At 37.4% G+C, this 16685-nt stretch overlaps 2 non-coding genes across 2 annotated transcripts; both read left to right on the top strand.

The window, feature by feature from the left end:
• Positions 1-10066: 10066 nt before the first annotated feature.
• LOC148413754 (5S ribosomal RNA) lies at positions 10067-10185 on the top strand. The gene has a single exon (XR_015867692.1). It is a non-coding gene; the product is annotated as a 5S ribosomal RNA (ribosomal RNA).
• Positions 10186-10274: 89 nt separating this feature from the next.
• On the top strand, positions 10275-10393 carry LOC148413753 (5S ribosomal RNA). The gene has a single exon (XR_015867703.1). It is a non-coding gene; the product is annotated as a 5S ribosomal RNA (ribosomal RNA).
• Positions 10394-16685: the final 6292 nt, after the last annotated feature.

Here is a 16685-nt window from a genome sequence, read left to right as displayed (position 1 = left end):
GCCTTCTGCCCGAAGAAGGCTGGATCAGGCACCAGTAGCGCCAGTGACCCTAGTGAGGAGAAGCGGCTACTTAAAGATATATCAAATGGGGGAAAAAAAAAAAAAAAAAAACGGACCCTCAATTCAATAGTCTGTTTTTGTAATATGCTCTCCAGTGGTTCCAAGAGCGTTCAAGAACAATGGCGGTATTTACATGCAGTTACTTGTCTTAAAGTTGGGTTAATGTCCAAATTTGAGTTTCTGAATCATTCAGAATATCTCATATCATGCCTTAATAAAGTGGGCTAGGTTGTTTTTTTTTACTCTGAAACCACACTAAAACACCTTTTGGTGTTTAGTTATCATTTTTGTTCCTTACTTTCTACTGAATAAAACTTTTGGTTTTAAGGTGTGGCTCTTTTTTTGAATGTGAGTTTCGCTTCAGTTGTTTACTTCACAAAGGAGAACTTAACATATTCAAATTTGGATCCTTAGGAAGTAGAAAACTTTACCTCCCCCCTCTAGCCTCTGTGGATATATGACATTGTGGCACATACTTTAAGTCATTTGTATCAAAATGACCCATATTCCTGATCACACAAACTAGACCCGTTCAAGGAGGTAAATTCAATGTGTTTAAAGGACCACATTTTCAGGTTAGAAAAGGTAACTCAGAGGTCTTATTGATCTTATGGATCCAAATTAAATGACTTATAGGATGAAAAATGTTGAGCTTTCAATTTAGCATACGTTACAATTCTGATCTGTGTGCTGTATCATTTTCTCCATCTTTTTAATCTGTCGTTTGACTGACTGAATCATGCAGGTTTAATTCAAATTCAATCTTTCACAATTATTAAAAAAAAAAAAAAAACTGCAAACAGTCTGTAATAAACTCACAAGGGTTATTCTAAAAGTTGATTGTTGCACAAAATTGGACTTCGAGCACTTTCCAAAATTAAAATGATTACCAGCCAAGAAATTAACATGAAAATGCTGCTCACTTTCAAAAGTTTCTAATAAGGTTCCCAAGTACTTGTAATTTTTTTCACGTCAGCAAAAATCATCAGTACTCTCCTCGAGGTAGCTCAACAGATGCGCCATGTAAATTTAAAACCCTAATGGGTAAGAATTGTTTTTTGTACAGCACAGCAGTGCAATAGAACAAGTTGGGTAATCAATTAAAATCAAGTGGTTTCTTAGCTAGTTTCAAAATACCGCTTAAACTGTGGCTATAAAACAATACGCGTCAAGATACTGTAAAATATGTATTCTGCTTTAACGGTCTTCATTTGTTTTCTCTTTTTTAGTTCCATAGCACAGCTGCTGCAATTACCCTGTTTTTCTTTTCCCTTATTAAAAAAAAGATATTTTTCACTCTTATGTTCTTGAATATGTAGTTTGTTCTCTAAAATTATTTTGTATTCATTCAATGCTTGGCATGCTTTCCTTTTATCTGTGTAATTTGTTGCTACTCTATATGTACAGTAAATGTGTATCGGTTGTCTTTTTATGTTTTTGTTGTATGTCTTTCTGTGTTGAGGCACCACAACTAAAATAAGGTCTTGGGCTTTGTTATTTTTTTATCCTCGGTGTTTCCTGATTGGGAAACAAGAGGTTTAACTGTGCTGTAGTCTGCGCTTCATTCATTCAGTCAGTCAATCAATCATAGTGGCCATAGGATAAAGATCATACTGCTGTATTAGGCAAATACATAACAAAATACCATCATTTTAATAGTTTTATTTTCTAATACAATTTCTGATCAGGTTATTATGTGGATTGCCATAGTGAACTCAGGAAATAAAATTCATATTTGTTACTGAACTGAACACATTTTCATTAAGTCACATCAGATGATACGATATGTTGGTTGCATTCATTGACCCCCACTATAATCTATGAGAATATTTTTTTGTAAATGAATGAACTGATTAACATTTCAACTCATCATAAAATATAACTCACTTCCATAACAGACAATGGTCAGTCAGAATTCCCTTCATTTCAATGGACTGGACAATAAATTCTTTCTAAGAAGTGAGGAAAAGTAAAATACGCTGTAATACTAAGCTGTGAACTGAAGTAAGCGCCTGACTAAGCTACAAAAATGGTAAGAGAAAATAGATGTAATGATGCTGATAAGAGCAGAGAAGAAGACTGGAAAGGATGTGAGAGCAGCCTGAGAGGTGATGTGGAAGGCTGAAAGGCGAGTCTATAAAAATGACAGCTAAGGGCGAGAAAGATATTGTCAGATTGGTAAGGATGATTTCAAACTAAAGTGATCTCAAGATGCTTGAATGAAGAGATCACTCAGTCTGTCTCAACATTCTTTCCTCATACTAGATTTTCACTTTACTGTATTTCTCTGTTTTTTTCCCCTAATTTTCAAACTATAAACGCATAACTCAAATTAGACATTTTTTTAGACATACAATAAGACATATAATATTGTAATATTATTATTTAAATAGCACACATTGTGTGTTTTAGTTGGACAGTCATGATTTATGCAACCAGTAAAGTCAGGTGTAGATCTTTGTAAAATTAACTCAAATTGCAGTAAAAAGAGGGGGTGGGGGATGGGAAGGGGTTATAAGTGAGGTCAACCTATACTGGGAGAAATACGTGAATGTGAAATACATTAAGTTGTGCATTTTTTTTACACAATTTAAAAAAAATCACATTCCATCTTTGCTTAGCATTTTTTGCACTGCAAAAAGTTTTTTTTGACATATACCTTCCCCTCCCTTTTTCAGGCAAATTAAAGTTATAACCAATGCTAATTTAACTGATGTGCTAATTAAAGCACAACAGCTTGACTGCAGGCCAGTTTTGCTTGAGGCTGTTTTTTTTTTTTTTCTTTTATCCTCCAGGGACCGTAAAGGGCTTTAGGGCTAGCCACAAAACTCGCCACAGAAATTTAAAAAAAAATCTCTCTGTCTGTTTCACTGTGTCATTTTTGTAAACAAACTGTCTAATTTACAAGTTCATGTATAATACACAAAGACGACACACAACTATACTTTGCCATTGTCTGACCTATGATGTCTCACCCTCTCAGGACTACTAACCTTTTAGTAGTTGCTGTCAATAAATTCCTTTGTGGCTCCTCCCCTTTGCTAACAATGACAATTAAAACAGTCTACTCTGTGGTATGTATTTTACCTTGTAATTTAATTCTGAAAATGCATCACAAACAACATATATAATACCTACTATGATTTTTAGTCTGAACGTGTTCTACTGACCCTATCTTGAATGTACATACGGCATGAAATTTAATATTTACCTCACGTATGGTAAAGTTCTAGATGAGCAAATCGAGCAATGTCAATTTGTTCTAGAGCAATTGTCACTTCATTGACTTGCAATTAGACGGTAACATTTTGTGGTTCTTCTGCACCAAGCCAAGCCAATGGGCAATAAAACCTAATGCCTGCATACCAACGAGGAAAAAAACCCAACAAAATTCACCTGACTGCCATACAAACCTTTGGCTGATTGATGACTCAAATCAACTGTGTAGCTCAGCAATTACCAATGACAGACAATTACAGCATTTGGAGAAGCATTACTTTCAGTTGATAAGAAGTCTAAATGTCTGTGCCAGTTTGACTCTCCTCTGGACTGGCTGAGATAGAGGGAATATGCCTGTTGTTTCCAGATAATGCTTTAAAAACACAATGCCATAAATCTGCAGGGCAGAAAAACATACAAGAACCCGCATGCTGAAATTTTCCTCGATGACAGCTCAGTTGTTATCTGCTCCTCAATACACTCTCAGGCTCCTATGAGGCTGACTGGAAAATATTGCGAGTAATCACACAACAATTTAGTCATTCCTTCTATAGAGATAGATGGGATGAAATGTTGATAAATTATTTGAGGAACGTTTACTCAAATTGGCACATAAGTGAGCGTTGTTTTTTTTTTTTACGTATAAAGAAAAGTAAAGGAATGTGTACCCACCCGGTAGTGCTCACATTTGTCAATTGAAAAGCATTAATTAGAAGTCAGGCTGTGCTGAGTCAAGAAGCTTTCATGTAGTGAAAAAAAAACATTTTTAACCGTCGAACTGGCATTGCTGAAAACTCGCTTTATTGCGTCCTTGCATGTGACATTGTTTAAGACCTAGTCAGTTTTCCACCTTGTTGTTAATAGAAAATGAAGTAAATATTGATACATGACTGACATTTTCATGGCAGCTAAGGCAGCCGCGTCAAGCATAGATTGCTGCAAACTTTCAAACCTGGCAGGTACAAGGCAAGGACAGCCGTGTGTGTGTGACACATGCAGTTTATGTGTGATACCTTGTTGCATGTGAGCAAAAGCAATTTTGACAGCAACAAATTGTGCTGGGTCGTGAAAATACGGTATGTATGATAAATGTAACATTATATAACTGTTAAAAAAATATTAAATAAAACACAATGTTCATCCTGTCAAGCAACAATAAATGCCATACAACCCGAAGACACTTTTCTAGATAGGGGAACATTTTAGAATAAAATTGACCATTGTAGTCTTTATCTAAAATAATTTTGTCTCATCAAGTACATTGCTATGCAGTGCGTATTTTACCTCTGAAAACTGTTGGGTCCCCAGGACCCAATCAGAAACAGTGCAATCAAAAGTACAATACAAGTGCAATACAAGTACAGGGAGCTGATTGGCCAACAAAAGGGAAGCAGGTTAATGCAGACAGGTGGATGCGACCACACTGACGAGGGCAGACATGAGGGGGAACAAAAACATGAACTCAAACTCAAAACCCCACGACTCAAAACACAACAACACAGAAAAGCCCAAAACAGAAAACAACAGAAAACCACAATACTAACACACAGCACACAAATACCAACAGAACATCAGTATGGGGCGATACCCTTTCCGATTTCCATATACATACCTACCTACTTACCTACCTACCTACCTACCTATAAAAATCTGCTCTTGAGATTTTTTTATTTACTTTAATCCTTAGATTTGACTGAAGTACTGTCTTTGGTAAAAACAGCATAATCTGAGGCACCTGGGTGTTAGTTAGCATGAATAAATTGTGGAGACATATTGAACCTGAAGGCAATTTGCAGCATTTATGGTACCTCTAGTCACAGGCTGAAAATTGCATATCCAGCCAAGCGTAAACATTTGAGAATGGGTCTGAAAAGTCAATGCAGCATAACTCTAATGATGATTTTTTTTTTTTAATAAAAAAAATCACTTTCAAACGGTATTGTATTGACCTAAATTGTTAATCGGCAGGTCAGTTATTTACTTATTCAAAATCACAATTATATGTTTCATTCTTAAATTGACAAGATCTTGTATGTAATAATGTATGACTCACTCACTCACTCACTCACTCACTCACTCAAACACACAGCAAATGTTATAGTCTGTATAAACACATTCATACTTTTGGGGCCTATTGTTCCAATACAACTTAGTTTAAATTTGACAACTGCTGAGGTATCCGACTTTGAATGTACCACTTAATGTGTAAAATAAGCAGAATTTGTCAGAATGTTTGTGACACAACTGCATGTATTAATCACTTTGTAGTGTCAACAGGGGTACTCTTAAGCGTCTCTTAATTTTCGCACACCAAAGCACATCACCTGATGAAAGACATTCTCACCCACCTGATACAACCAACTGTGAGCAATTTAATATTTAATATAGTAATGCAATTCCATTTTTTCCCCTCCTGGTAAAATGAGATGAGACAGATGGCCTTGCAGTTATAGTTGTATCAATTTATTCTCCTTTTACCAGAGAAGAAAATGAACAAAAAAGATGTATTTCATTTGGTTATTTCTCTCACCCTTAGGTCTGAATTGAATGCCCAGAATCATGCAGCAGTTTATCAATATGTTGTGTCCATGGTATTTCATGAGCCCACCAACCACACATGGAGAAGAATCATTAGAACTAGACAGCTTCTCTGTGATAATCACTATGGTGTTTGTGCATGAGTAATCGTTTTGAAAATCTAGGAGTAATTCATAAAGCTTCAACTAACTTCAAACAACAAGGACAAAATGGCAGTCTACGTCACAAAAAAAAAACTTGTTTTCACACCAAACTTGTGTCAAGTCCGACTGTCATTTTGCTGTGGTGTTGCTTGTGTCGATGAGGAGAAAATCGTCACTTACCGTGGTGTGAGAAACAGTTGAAAATAAGAGAAAAAAGACACGTTTAGTATTATATGTTTATATGTTTTATTTTCTATTCACATAAGATATTTTTTGGACTATAGGCCGCACTGGATTGTATCGGATTATATGCCACAAATTGTAACATCAGATACTTACATAGAAAGACTGTATATGGAAGGTTTTCTTGTTTTTGGTATTCAAAACTTTTTTTTTTCAAACTGCCTCATTACAACTACATCACGCCTTCAACACAGACTGAACACGCTTGCATCTTTACAAATAAGAACAGCACCAACACATTTTCAACATAACGCCAATACTGCATGGTGTCCAGTGTGTCCAAGGTTATATGATTCACAAGCTAAATTTCAGAGTGTATGATCAAAAGGTTAAGCTACTAAAATAGTGCTAATCTTCTTGATAATCAGGGATTCTTGTTGAATTACCTTTCCAATGTTACCTTATTTGTGAAGATTGCTCCAGTAGTTTCTGACATATAAGGATTCAAAACAAAACTGCCACACCCCTTACTGCTTAAAATGTCAAAAGAGGGTGAGCTGTAGCTCCAAAAATGTGCCTTATTTTATGTCTTTTGATTGACATAAGTTTTTTTTTTTAATTCCTCAAGCAATGGTCTATCTGTAGCTCACGCATGCAGTAGCAACATTTTAGATTCACATAAAAATAAATGAAATATGATCAAAATAATAGCTTTAACACAAAAAAAATCTGGCACTACAATATTAATGTGTTTTGTGACTCAAGGAAAAACTACAATTGCTGGACCAAAGTATGCTCTTCTTTTTGTGGTCATTAGTCAGTCACATGCTATACACCATTTTGTCATGCCAAGTAAAAGGTCACCTAGTTAACCAAGTGGGTGGGATCATCACTGTCACTCTGCTTTCCACTGGACAGCCGGACAGCGACTTGATTGATGGACAACAGTGTTCCAAGTTGCTCTCTGTCATATTGATGAATGGTTTATTTTTTGACGAGGACACACATGTAAGACATATTTCCCTGAGTAATGGGAAGGGCAGTCATTTCACTTAAGTTTCAGTATTTACAGTAGCACCTGGTCCTTACTGGTACTTGCAATAACTGTTAAACATTACATGTTTGTAAGTTATTTCACTTATAGTAGCAAAATATTAACTGTGTTATGAAATGGTGCTACTCAACAAGAATTTTAACATTTTTTTGACATTTATGTACACCCAATTTCAACTTGAATGAGCCAGAGCATCTTTATGACCTTGATATGTGAAATGAGTAATTGATGGGAGAAGTACAGTTTAGCAGATGTCACATTACACCTTTATTGGTGAAGATTGTGGATTATAATTGTGGAAAATATTACTGACTATAAATAAGATAATTATCTATAAAACCTGCATAAGTATACCTAAAAATGTCTCCTTTTGACCAGGGGTACCCAAGTCTGGTTTACAAGAGCCACTATCCAGCCTGTTTTCCATGTATCCTTCATTCGGTCCATCTAGTTCAAGTAACCATGATTGTTATCAGCATTTTGCAAAGCTTGCTAATTAGATGAACAATTATGGTGACTTGAATCAGGTGTACCAGATGAGGGTTACATGCAGAATAGGCTGGATAGGGGCTCTCTTGGACTGGACTTGGGCACACCTGCTTTTGACAATAGCAAAAGAAATGAGAAAAATAAATCAGCGTTCAACAAATGTTAACACAGCTTTGAAATGGGTTTATACAGGTTACAGTTTTAGTCTAAAACAAACAAAAACGTGCAACAAAGTCCCTGAAAAACATAAACAAAACCTCAATCCTCATTTAAAATAGAAACATTTTTGAGCAACTGAACCATTTGGTAGTGAAACACAATATCGACATTTTCTACAGTAAATTGTCATAACTACTAAATTAAATGTTGCTGTATACTTGGATGACTATGTGCAAAATCTCTCCTCCTCAACTCGGAACTCCCATGAAACTAAAAGACCTAGATAAGGTCGCTGTGTATTTAATCTTGCACGGGTGGTACAAGGGCTTACTATCGTCATCGGGTCTCTTGCAAGTCATTTTTTATCTGCTCGGGCTCTACTCAGAGCGTTGAATAAACAAGGAATGCTTAGAAATGCATCAGTGAAAGAAAATAACACTTTGGCAGTGCTTATGGGGAGAAATCAAAATTGAAACATGGTTAAAATCTTCAAAATGTTGAACTCCCATGACACGGACCCTTTAACTGTTCAGCCACAGATTTGCAATAGCCATTCCAAATTCAATTTCCTGGATAATGCAGCTTTCACACTGGGAAATGTCCCTGTCCCAAACAGCTCAGTGCGCCACAAATACTGTATAACGAGAGACAAAAATACCGAGTAATGTGCTTTGAAAATAACAGCACATTTACAACCTCACTATTTGGATTATGACATAGTTTGCATAACAAAATAAGCAAACACTTGAAAAATACCATTCTTGCAGTTTTGGCCAATAGTTGGTGAAAAATTCACACAAACACACAGCACAAAAGGCTCCCATTCAGATTTGATGAATTATAATCTAAAGATTCATATCTTGAACACAAGTGATGCAAGAGGAACATCTGTCAGTTGCAGATTTGAGCTCATAAAATGAACTAAATGAGCTAAATAAAATGCTTTCAGGAGTGGAAAAAAAGACAGATGGTTGGAAAGACAGCTGTATCTTTGGTGCAAATCATTGAAAGATTATGGAGCATTGCAGCAAATTAACCATGCATGTTAAAAACCTGCTCACAGCAAAGATTGCGGTGCAAACAACCTCATCCTCTTGTCGCAATTAACTCATTGGTAAAGTGGAGTGCAGTGGTGGGCCAGCAAAGCTTTCTCTTGTTGGCCTAAACACTGTCAGAAGCACTTACTTAGCTTTACAATATTCAATTTATAGTTGTTATTTCTTCCATGAAAACAACCTCATCTGCCTGCTCTGCTTTTATTAAGTGCAAGTCTTTTCCAAGAAAAGCAGTTTAAAATTGTTGTTTTGTGCCATCGTTGGTGTGAACACAGCCGACCAGCTTTGCCACTACAAGAAGCAGATTCCCTCATTTTCCGTAAAAGGTGCTGGTCAGGCCTTGTCCTGGCATACAGAGAAGCTGATATGCTGGAGTTCATGTAAGAGGTCAAAGTGGAAAGGAAGTGTATACGGAACTGCAAGCAGACAGATGATGTAAAGATGACCACCTGGATTCAAAATTCTCTTTAATGTAGTGCAACTTTGTCTTCAAACTTTTCCTTGATACATAACTTAAAAAAAACATAAAAACATAAAATACTTTTCAGCCTTCAACTCTTGACATTATGGAGCAGACAGGAAAGTGGAGAAGAATATAGATTAGTTCCCCAGACAGGGCGAGAAACACTACCCTTGTGCTGTCACAGATATTTCAGTTTTGTTTCAGTTTCACACCAAGTTTTATCATTGTCGAAAATTCATCAAAATTCATTTTCTTAGAAATGTTATCTGACTTATTGTGAATTTTTATGAGATATGTCAATCTACTTTTTTCTTTTTTTTACATTTTCACAACAGTTACATTTCCCTCAGATTCTTTTTCCTCATGCATCCTGTTTCTGTCAACATAGTATTTTGTTGCATCCAGCATATTGATTTTCAGCCTGTCTCGGGCATGCTGTTTTCTTATTTTGGATGAGCATGTACTTCGGTCATCAGATATTCTGGCTGGGTAACTACAAAAGTCAAGACTATCTTTTGCTCTTCCAAAATGTGCACTACTACCAATGGGAGACCGCCTGGGAATACCAGGTGCTGTAAGCATTTTGCTGTTTTTCATGGGCCTGACTTTCATGGTCCTGTTGTTTTTCATGGGCCTGACTTCCATGTTCCTGTTCAGGCCTGGCGAGTCAGCTAGAAAAAGTCACGTAGGGAAAGGTGCAATCGCTTACGGCCATACTACCCTGAGAACGCCCGATCTCGTCCGATCTCGGAAGCTAAGCAGGGTCGGGCCTGGTTAGTACTTGGATGGGAGACCGCCTGGGAATACCAGGTGCTGTAAGTATTTTGCTGTTTTTCATGGGCCTGACTTTCATGGTCCTGTTCAGGCCTGGCGAAGCAGCTAGAAAAAGTCACGTAGGGAAAGGTGCAATCGCTTACGGCCATACTACCCTGAGAACGCCCGATCTCGTCCGATCTCGGAAGCTAAGCAGGGTCGGGCCTGGTTAGTACTTGGATGGGAGACCGCCTGGGAATACCAGGTGCTGTAAGCATTTTGCTGTTTTTCATGGGCCTGACTTCCATGTTCCTGTTCAGGCCTGGCGAGGCAGCTAGAAAAAGTCACGTAGCGAAAAGTGCAATCGCTTACGGCCATACTACCCTGAGAACGCCCGATCTCCCGGTCTCGTGGTTAGTACTTGGATGGGAGACCGCCTGGGAATACCAGGTGCTGTAAGCATTTTGCTTTTTCCCATGGGCAGGTCTTGAATTTATGACGCCCCTTACTTCAGAGACCAAAACATGGACTAATTCCCTCAAGTAAAAGTGAACAGGAAAATTTCTAGAGTTTATGACGCGCCGGACATTGGCTAGCAAAACATGCGCTAATTCCCTCAAGTAAAAATGAATATAAAAAGTCACATATGGACAGTCACATATGGAGAATTGCAGTCGCTTACGGCCATACTTTGAGTTTAAGACGCGCCTGACTTGGGATAGCAAAACATGGACTAATTATATATTTATTTAAATTATTCTTATTTTTTCTTCACACGTTGACAATCTTATGCCAAGATGGTAAACCTTTTAGTATAAGGCGAATATGAAAATACAAAATTCTAATATATAGTGTCAAAGGCGTACCAACATGATGATGGGCCCTGGTGCAAAAAGAAACAAACAAAAAACATGATGGCTTTAAGCACATGCACAAATACAAATACTTCATAGCAAAAACATGTTCTCACAAATTAGAATCTCACCTTGCGGGCCTTGCTCTCAGTAAAAACATCATACAAATCGTGTCAGGTCGAAAGCCTTTGCTCTCTGCTCTCAATCGAGAAAATAGCCGGGCTACTAAGATTTTCTTTTCTCATGCTGCTCCTTAAATAAGTCTTTATTGGACAAATAACACAACCATGGAATTATACCTGACTAGGAAGTGGTGCTGTGGTATTTCTCCAAAAAGCACCAGCTTCTTTCTTTTGGTCTCCGGTAAATAGTTTGGTGGGTTTACAATTTCTATTATATATATTCTTTGTTGTGGTGTCAAGATGCTGAGTAAAATCATTGTGTCCTAACTGTGGATAGAATGGCACAGCTTGGAGGGAACTAAAAATACATATGCATGATTTTGAATCCAGCAGCTGCACAGTTTTCCCCCCTGTTTTTGTGTCTGTAAATGTGCTTGTGGCAAGTAGAACAAAGATGAAAACAATAAAAAGCTGGGAGTTGGAGTGTCGAAGCTTTAATATTTAATGCGGCTATTACCATGGCGCTACACGTGATAACACACATACAGAAACGCTTTTGTGCACCCACTTTTTTAACTTAAGGCGCTGTCACTAGGCTGTCTTTACAGTGAACTATGACTCCAACTTGATGGGCTACCTTTTGTCAACTGCACATCACAAATTAGGTGTCTGCCAGGAGATGTTAATGACATTGCTGTGCCTCAACATAACTGTATTTAGACTCTGCAACATTGATAGTATATTAAGGGATCTCAGAAAATTACCAACCGGCAGACATGCATTGTCCTTTGACAACTACATTTGGTATATTATGCTCATGTTTACATGTCACCAGCTTTCTAATATATTGTCTTTCAGCGTTAAAACTGTTATGAAAATTTGAATGCATAGCATCAGGTCACCGATATCCTTGATGCCCTCCACATGAATATGAATCACATTCGCTTTGCTATTTGCTCATGCAGTTTTGTTCCAATGCCATTGACATGCTTTAGGATGAGAATGGAAAGGGGAAATGGTGAAATAAAACATATATATTTTAGGTTACATATGGATACATTTTCACAAAGTTTAACATGAGTGTTTTAAATATAGGCGATTATTTTGCCAAAAGCAGAGCAAGTTTTCCCTGTGTATGTTGGTGTATTTAGGTCACTGCCTTCACTGTGCTCGTATCCGTGGATGGCAAATACATCATTCATTTTGATGACATCCTAAAATGTTATACTAAATTACAGTCCTCCCTTGCTAGGCTTTAAATGTAGCCGGATGAAATATAGATAAAGCTCTGTAATTTATTTGTTGTCAGAGGGAAAACAGCAAGCAGCAGTAAAAAAAAAGACATGATAAAAAAAAAGACAAAGAAACGAGACAGATTTATTTTCCTGTAATTACCAAGATGGGCTTGAATGATTGTGCCTAAGTCTTGGAAATGTTTTTGACATGAGCACACTAAAATATTGATGCCATTTTAGTGATGGAAAGGTCACTTCATAGACTGGCTCTTTGAGAGGTGAGCCATTGGAGAGCAGAAGTATTTGGATTATAGCTGCTATATGCATTATTTGTTAGTAAGACTGTCAAGGTATTCAAAGTTTTGAACTAATTAATAGCAAAAGTTTGCATAATTAATGGCAATAAATCACATTTTTAATCATGTTTTCTATTAAGCTTGCAATATATTTACAAAGGACCCCCGCCATTTGAAATCAATCCATTCTGGGGCTGAGATCGTAAGGCAAAATTGTCGTATGGTGGAAAATAAAAACCTATGGTAATTAGCTAATACAAACAGTATCCCTCATGTGAATATGAGAACAAGCTAAATGCACACCCGGTGACCGAAAGCCTCCCGAATGAGCGTAGCGGCATGATATTTCGGTTCAGTCTGAACTCAGCATCATATGCTGACTGCCAAATTTGAGTTATGTAATACCGTAAAGCGGTAAAAAGACCATAAAGAGGGGACCAAAAAAAACCCCATAGTATTCCACTTTGTAAACAGAAAAAAATATAAGCCAAGGATGCCGTAACCTGGGGGCCCACTGTAATTGTCTATACTCTGGCTTGTGGGAAACACGTAGAAACACAGCAATTACAGAGAGCATGTAAACTTCAGATATTAGTTGAATGTTAGATACTTTTTTTTTTAGTCGACTAGAGGATGCATATGAATTTGTGAAAATATCAATAAATAAATTAGTTTGTTAGCAATTTTACAATATTCACTTATTTGTAAGTTGTACAAGGAATAGACTCCTAGCCTTGTCTGTCTGCATATGATTGAGTAACTGTTTGCTTTGTGAACTTTGTAAGTGTTTATTTAATGTTTAGGGCTTCATGCTAGGCAGCACATTCCTTTTCTTCTGATTAGCCGAGCTGGGTTATACAGTATGTAACTGGTCAATTCAGTTGACAAATTCACAAATATCCCTCATTAATTTGGGCAGATCTATCTTTGAGATATTTTGCTTTTTCTTTCTATGAGGAACAAGAATATCGTCCAGTCTCATTCCTTAAGTGTGTCTTTTGAAAAACAGCAAACGCTGGCAAGGTCAATGAAAAGTCACTGACAAGATCTATTACTGCTCTATGAGGGTTCTAAGACATTTCTAATGATTATTGTATAAGGATAGGGTAATGGTTCAGGGTAAAGTGAAGCAGTATCAAAACTGTTCCTGGGTCACCTTGAGGACAAAGACAGGGTTCAGGAAAAACTTTGCCTTTTTAAATTTCAATAGAAAGTGCCTTTATGTTATCATAAATGCAGACTTTTTGTAGCTCTCAAATTGGATCTATTTTGGGAGTGCATGGAGGCGTTCAGGTGTCCTCATTTAAGTGACTGCTGAGTCACTGTACCAACACATAGCTACACTAAATACTCTATGTCAGTAGTTCTCAAAATGGGGGTGTGTGTACCCATGGGGGTATGTGAAAGCACTACAAGAAGTCAAGGAGATTTTGACATAGTTCCTGTAACCATCAGCAAATCTAGTTTAATGCTCTTTAATTCCATGAGACAAACCGCATATTTGTTTTTCAAATTAAGAGCAAATTATTTGAAACGCGGAAATGAATTGCTAAATTACATTAGAGTGACTTTGCAAAGCATTTCATGCCTTTATTTGGTTATGTTTAATATGGATGTTCCACATCATTGGTGACATAATATTCCAGCAGACCAGCCAATAATTAAACAAATGACAACCATGTTTTGGAATTGTTGAAAAAATACTCCTAAAGGTACCATGACAGATCTTTAAAATTTTAATAAATCAGGCATAGGGCACTGTACACTTTTTTAAGGGATTTTTATGTATTTATTTATTTTTTAATCTTCCATCCTGACTGTACATGCTTTGCTTTGATTAGGGTTTACTTGGCTGAAAAATATGTCCTAGTGGGTGCATCGTTGAAAAAAGGTTGAGAACCACTGCTCTATACAGGATATCTATGCATTGTCATAAAATGTTGATTTGTAATTGTTTGTCAAGTAATGGGACTCAACCACTTAGATACATCCAATATGGGGCATATTGTTGCATGTATAAGGTATTTTACTTAAATTCAAGTACACATAGAAACATTAAAATCAAACACAATTTATTTAACTACGCACAAAAGTGTTAGCTTGAATTCAAATTACACTGATGTGGAAAAACAGTCAGGTGTTTGTGTTCCTAACAATACTAATTTAAGTGAAAGACTGCAGAGAATTCTGGAAGTGGCATCATCTTACTGCAGACAGGTTGACATTTCTACTGAGACGCCACATTTTTTGGGTGTGTGTAACAACCCTCAAGGCGAGCGTGGAAGGATAACATTTGAGAGCCTTTTACATTTCCTTGGTTCTGACACCCCCACACACACCTACACGCATGCACGCGCATACACACATGAGGTGCAGTATCCCACCAGCAGAACATTATCTTCCTTCACCTCCTGAATATGATTCTACCTCAGGCTCAAGTGGCTCCATGGCTCGTTAGGACTTTTACAAATACAAACCTGAAGAAATGTGGGCCTTTCCTCTATCGATTCATCCCTCCTTGTAGCATCATTTCAGCTTTTCGCAGTCTTATCCATTACTTCATTGTTTCGAAATTGATTTACTTCTCTCTGTATTGTTTCTCCCCTTTGGCTGTCAATCTGATTCCTGTCAATAACGATGGAGCAGTGCGCTCCATCTTGAACGGTGATTTTTTTTATTTCTCTCATTTTTCGCAAGTTGTGATTGGATTTCACCCTCTCCCTGTTCACTTGTGATTATCACCGGTGCCACAACCCAATTCCTCTCTCCGCCGTTCCCACCAATCATCAAAATTGGCCGGCAGGGAATTAAAATGTATCCAGTAAAACTGTCTGAAAATGTTCACTCATTTCGAATTCCACTTCATTTCATAAAATTAGGCTCTCTCATCACCATTGCATGCTTATTTTTAACAAAACAGTTCTGACACCGTTTTGGTCCCTATACCACCACCTGAACATTTTTGCAATTAACACCCAGCCAGACGATTTCACCTGTTGTGAGACTGTGTGATTGCACACAATACTACTGCGCTCATTTAAAAGCAGTTAAGTGATAAAAAACATGAACACATCCTTGCAATGATTTGGTGAGAAAGTAGGGGAGGTGAAAAGGTGAGATTATCACCGTGTATATGTAAAATATTCTGATCTCAAGGGTGTATGGAGGCTGTGATGTGCAAATTCAAATAACAAACCGAAACACTTTTACTTTGCATGAAACAAATTTACATTTCAGGAAACAAATGACCAAATGCCGAAACACATTCACTTTTCAGGAAACACATTAACAAAAGCCAAAACAAATTATAATCAAGACAAATTGGAAATCAATGTGAAGCAGAGGATAAGTCTTGAGCTGCTGTTTTGTTTTTGGGTTTTTTTTGTTCGGCTCATGTCTCTTATGGCCGTACTATCCTGAGAACACTCTGGTGTCAGAAGCCAAGCATGGCTGGTCCTGGTTAGCACTTTGATGGGGGATGGCCTCAGAATATCAGGTGCTGTAAGCTTCCATGTGTAGCCCATCTCAGGTCTCTCAGGACTTTGGTCTGCGGGACCAGGCTTTGGCCTCATTGGGCCAAGGAGCCAATTGAGTTAAACACTAAACGGTTACAGAAACAGAAGCAGCCTTACCCTCATTGCAGGATATTTACCATACCAGGGTTCTGCAGAGAACAGGCATCATCAAGGACAGGACACACCCACAAAACCACCTGTTTGAAGTGTTGCCATTAGGCAGATGCTACAGGAGCCTGAGGGCCAGCACTGCCAGACTGGCAAACAGCTTCTACCCACAAGCTCAACAAATCCCTCACAAACCAATATGCCTTGTACTGCATGCATAAACAATATCTTGCACTATTTTATTTATTTATTGCATTACATGGTATTCTGCACTACATTATTAGCACCATTGTCTATGTTTTTTTGTTTATTGCTATTTATTGCTATTGCATTAGTCAAGGGTGTCAGCTCTTCTCCATAGAAAAACGTATTTGACCAGAATTTCATTATTTATCATTGTTATTACTATTTTAATAGACAGGATTTTTCATTCATAGCA

Source organism: Hippichthys cyanospilos, chromosome 13 (genome assembly GCF_059441005.1).
Source record: "Hippichthys cyanospilos isolate Australia breed blue-spotted pipefish chromosome 13, RoL_Hcya_1.0, whole genome shotgun sequence".
Classification (NCBI taxonomy): domain Eukaryota; kingdom Metazoa; phylum Chordata; class Actinopteri; order Syngnathiformes; family Syngnathidae; genus Hippichthys; species Hippichthys cyanospilos.
The sequence above is the reverse complement of the archived record's forward strand: the minus strand, read 5'-3'. Positions and strand labels throughout refer to the sequence as shown.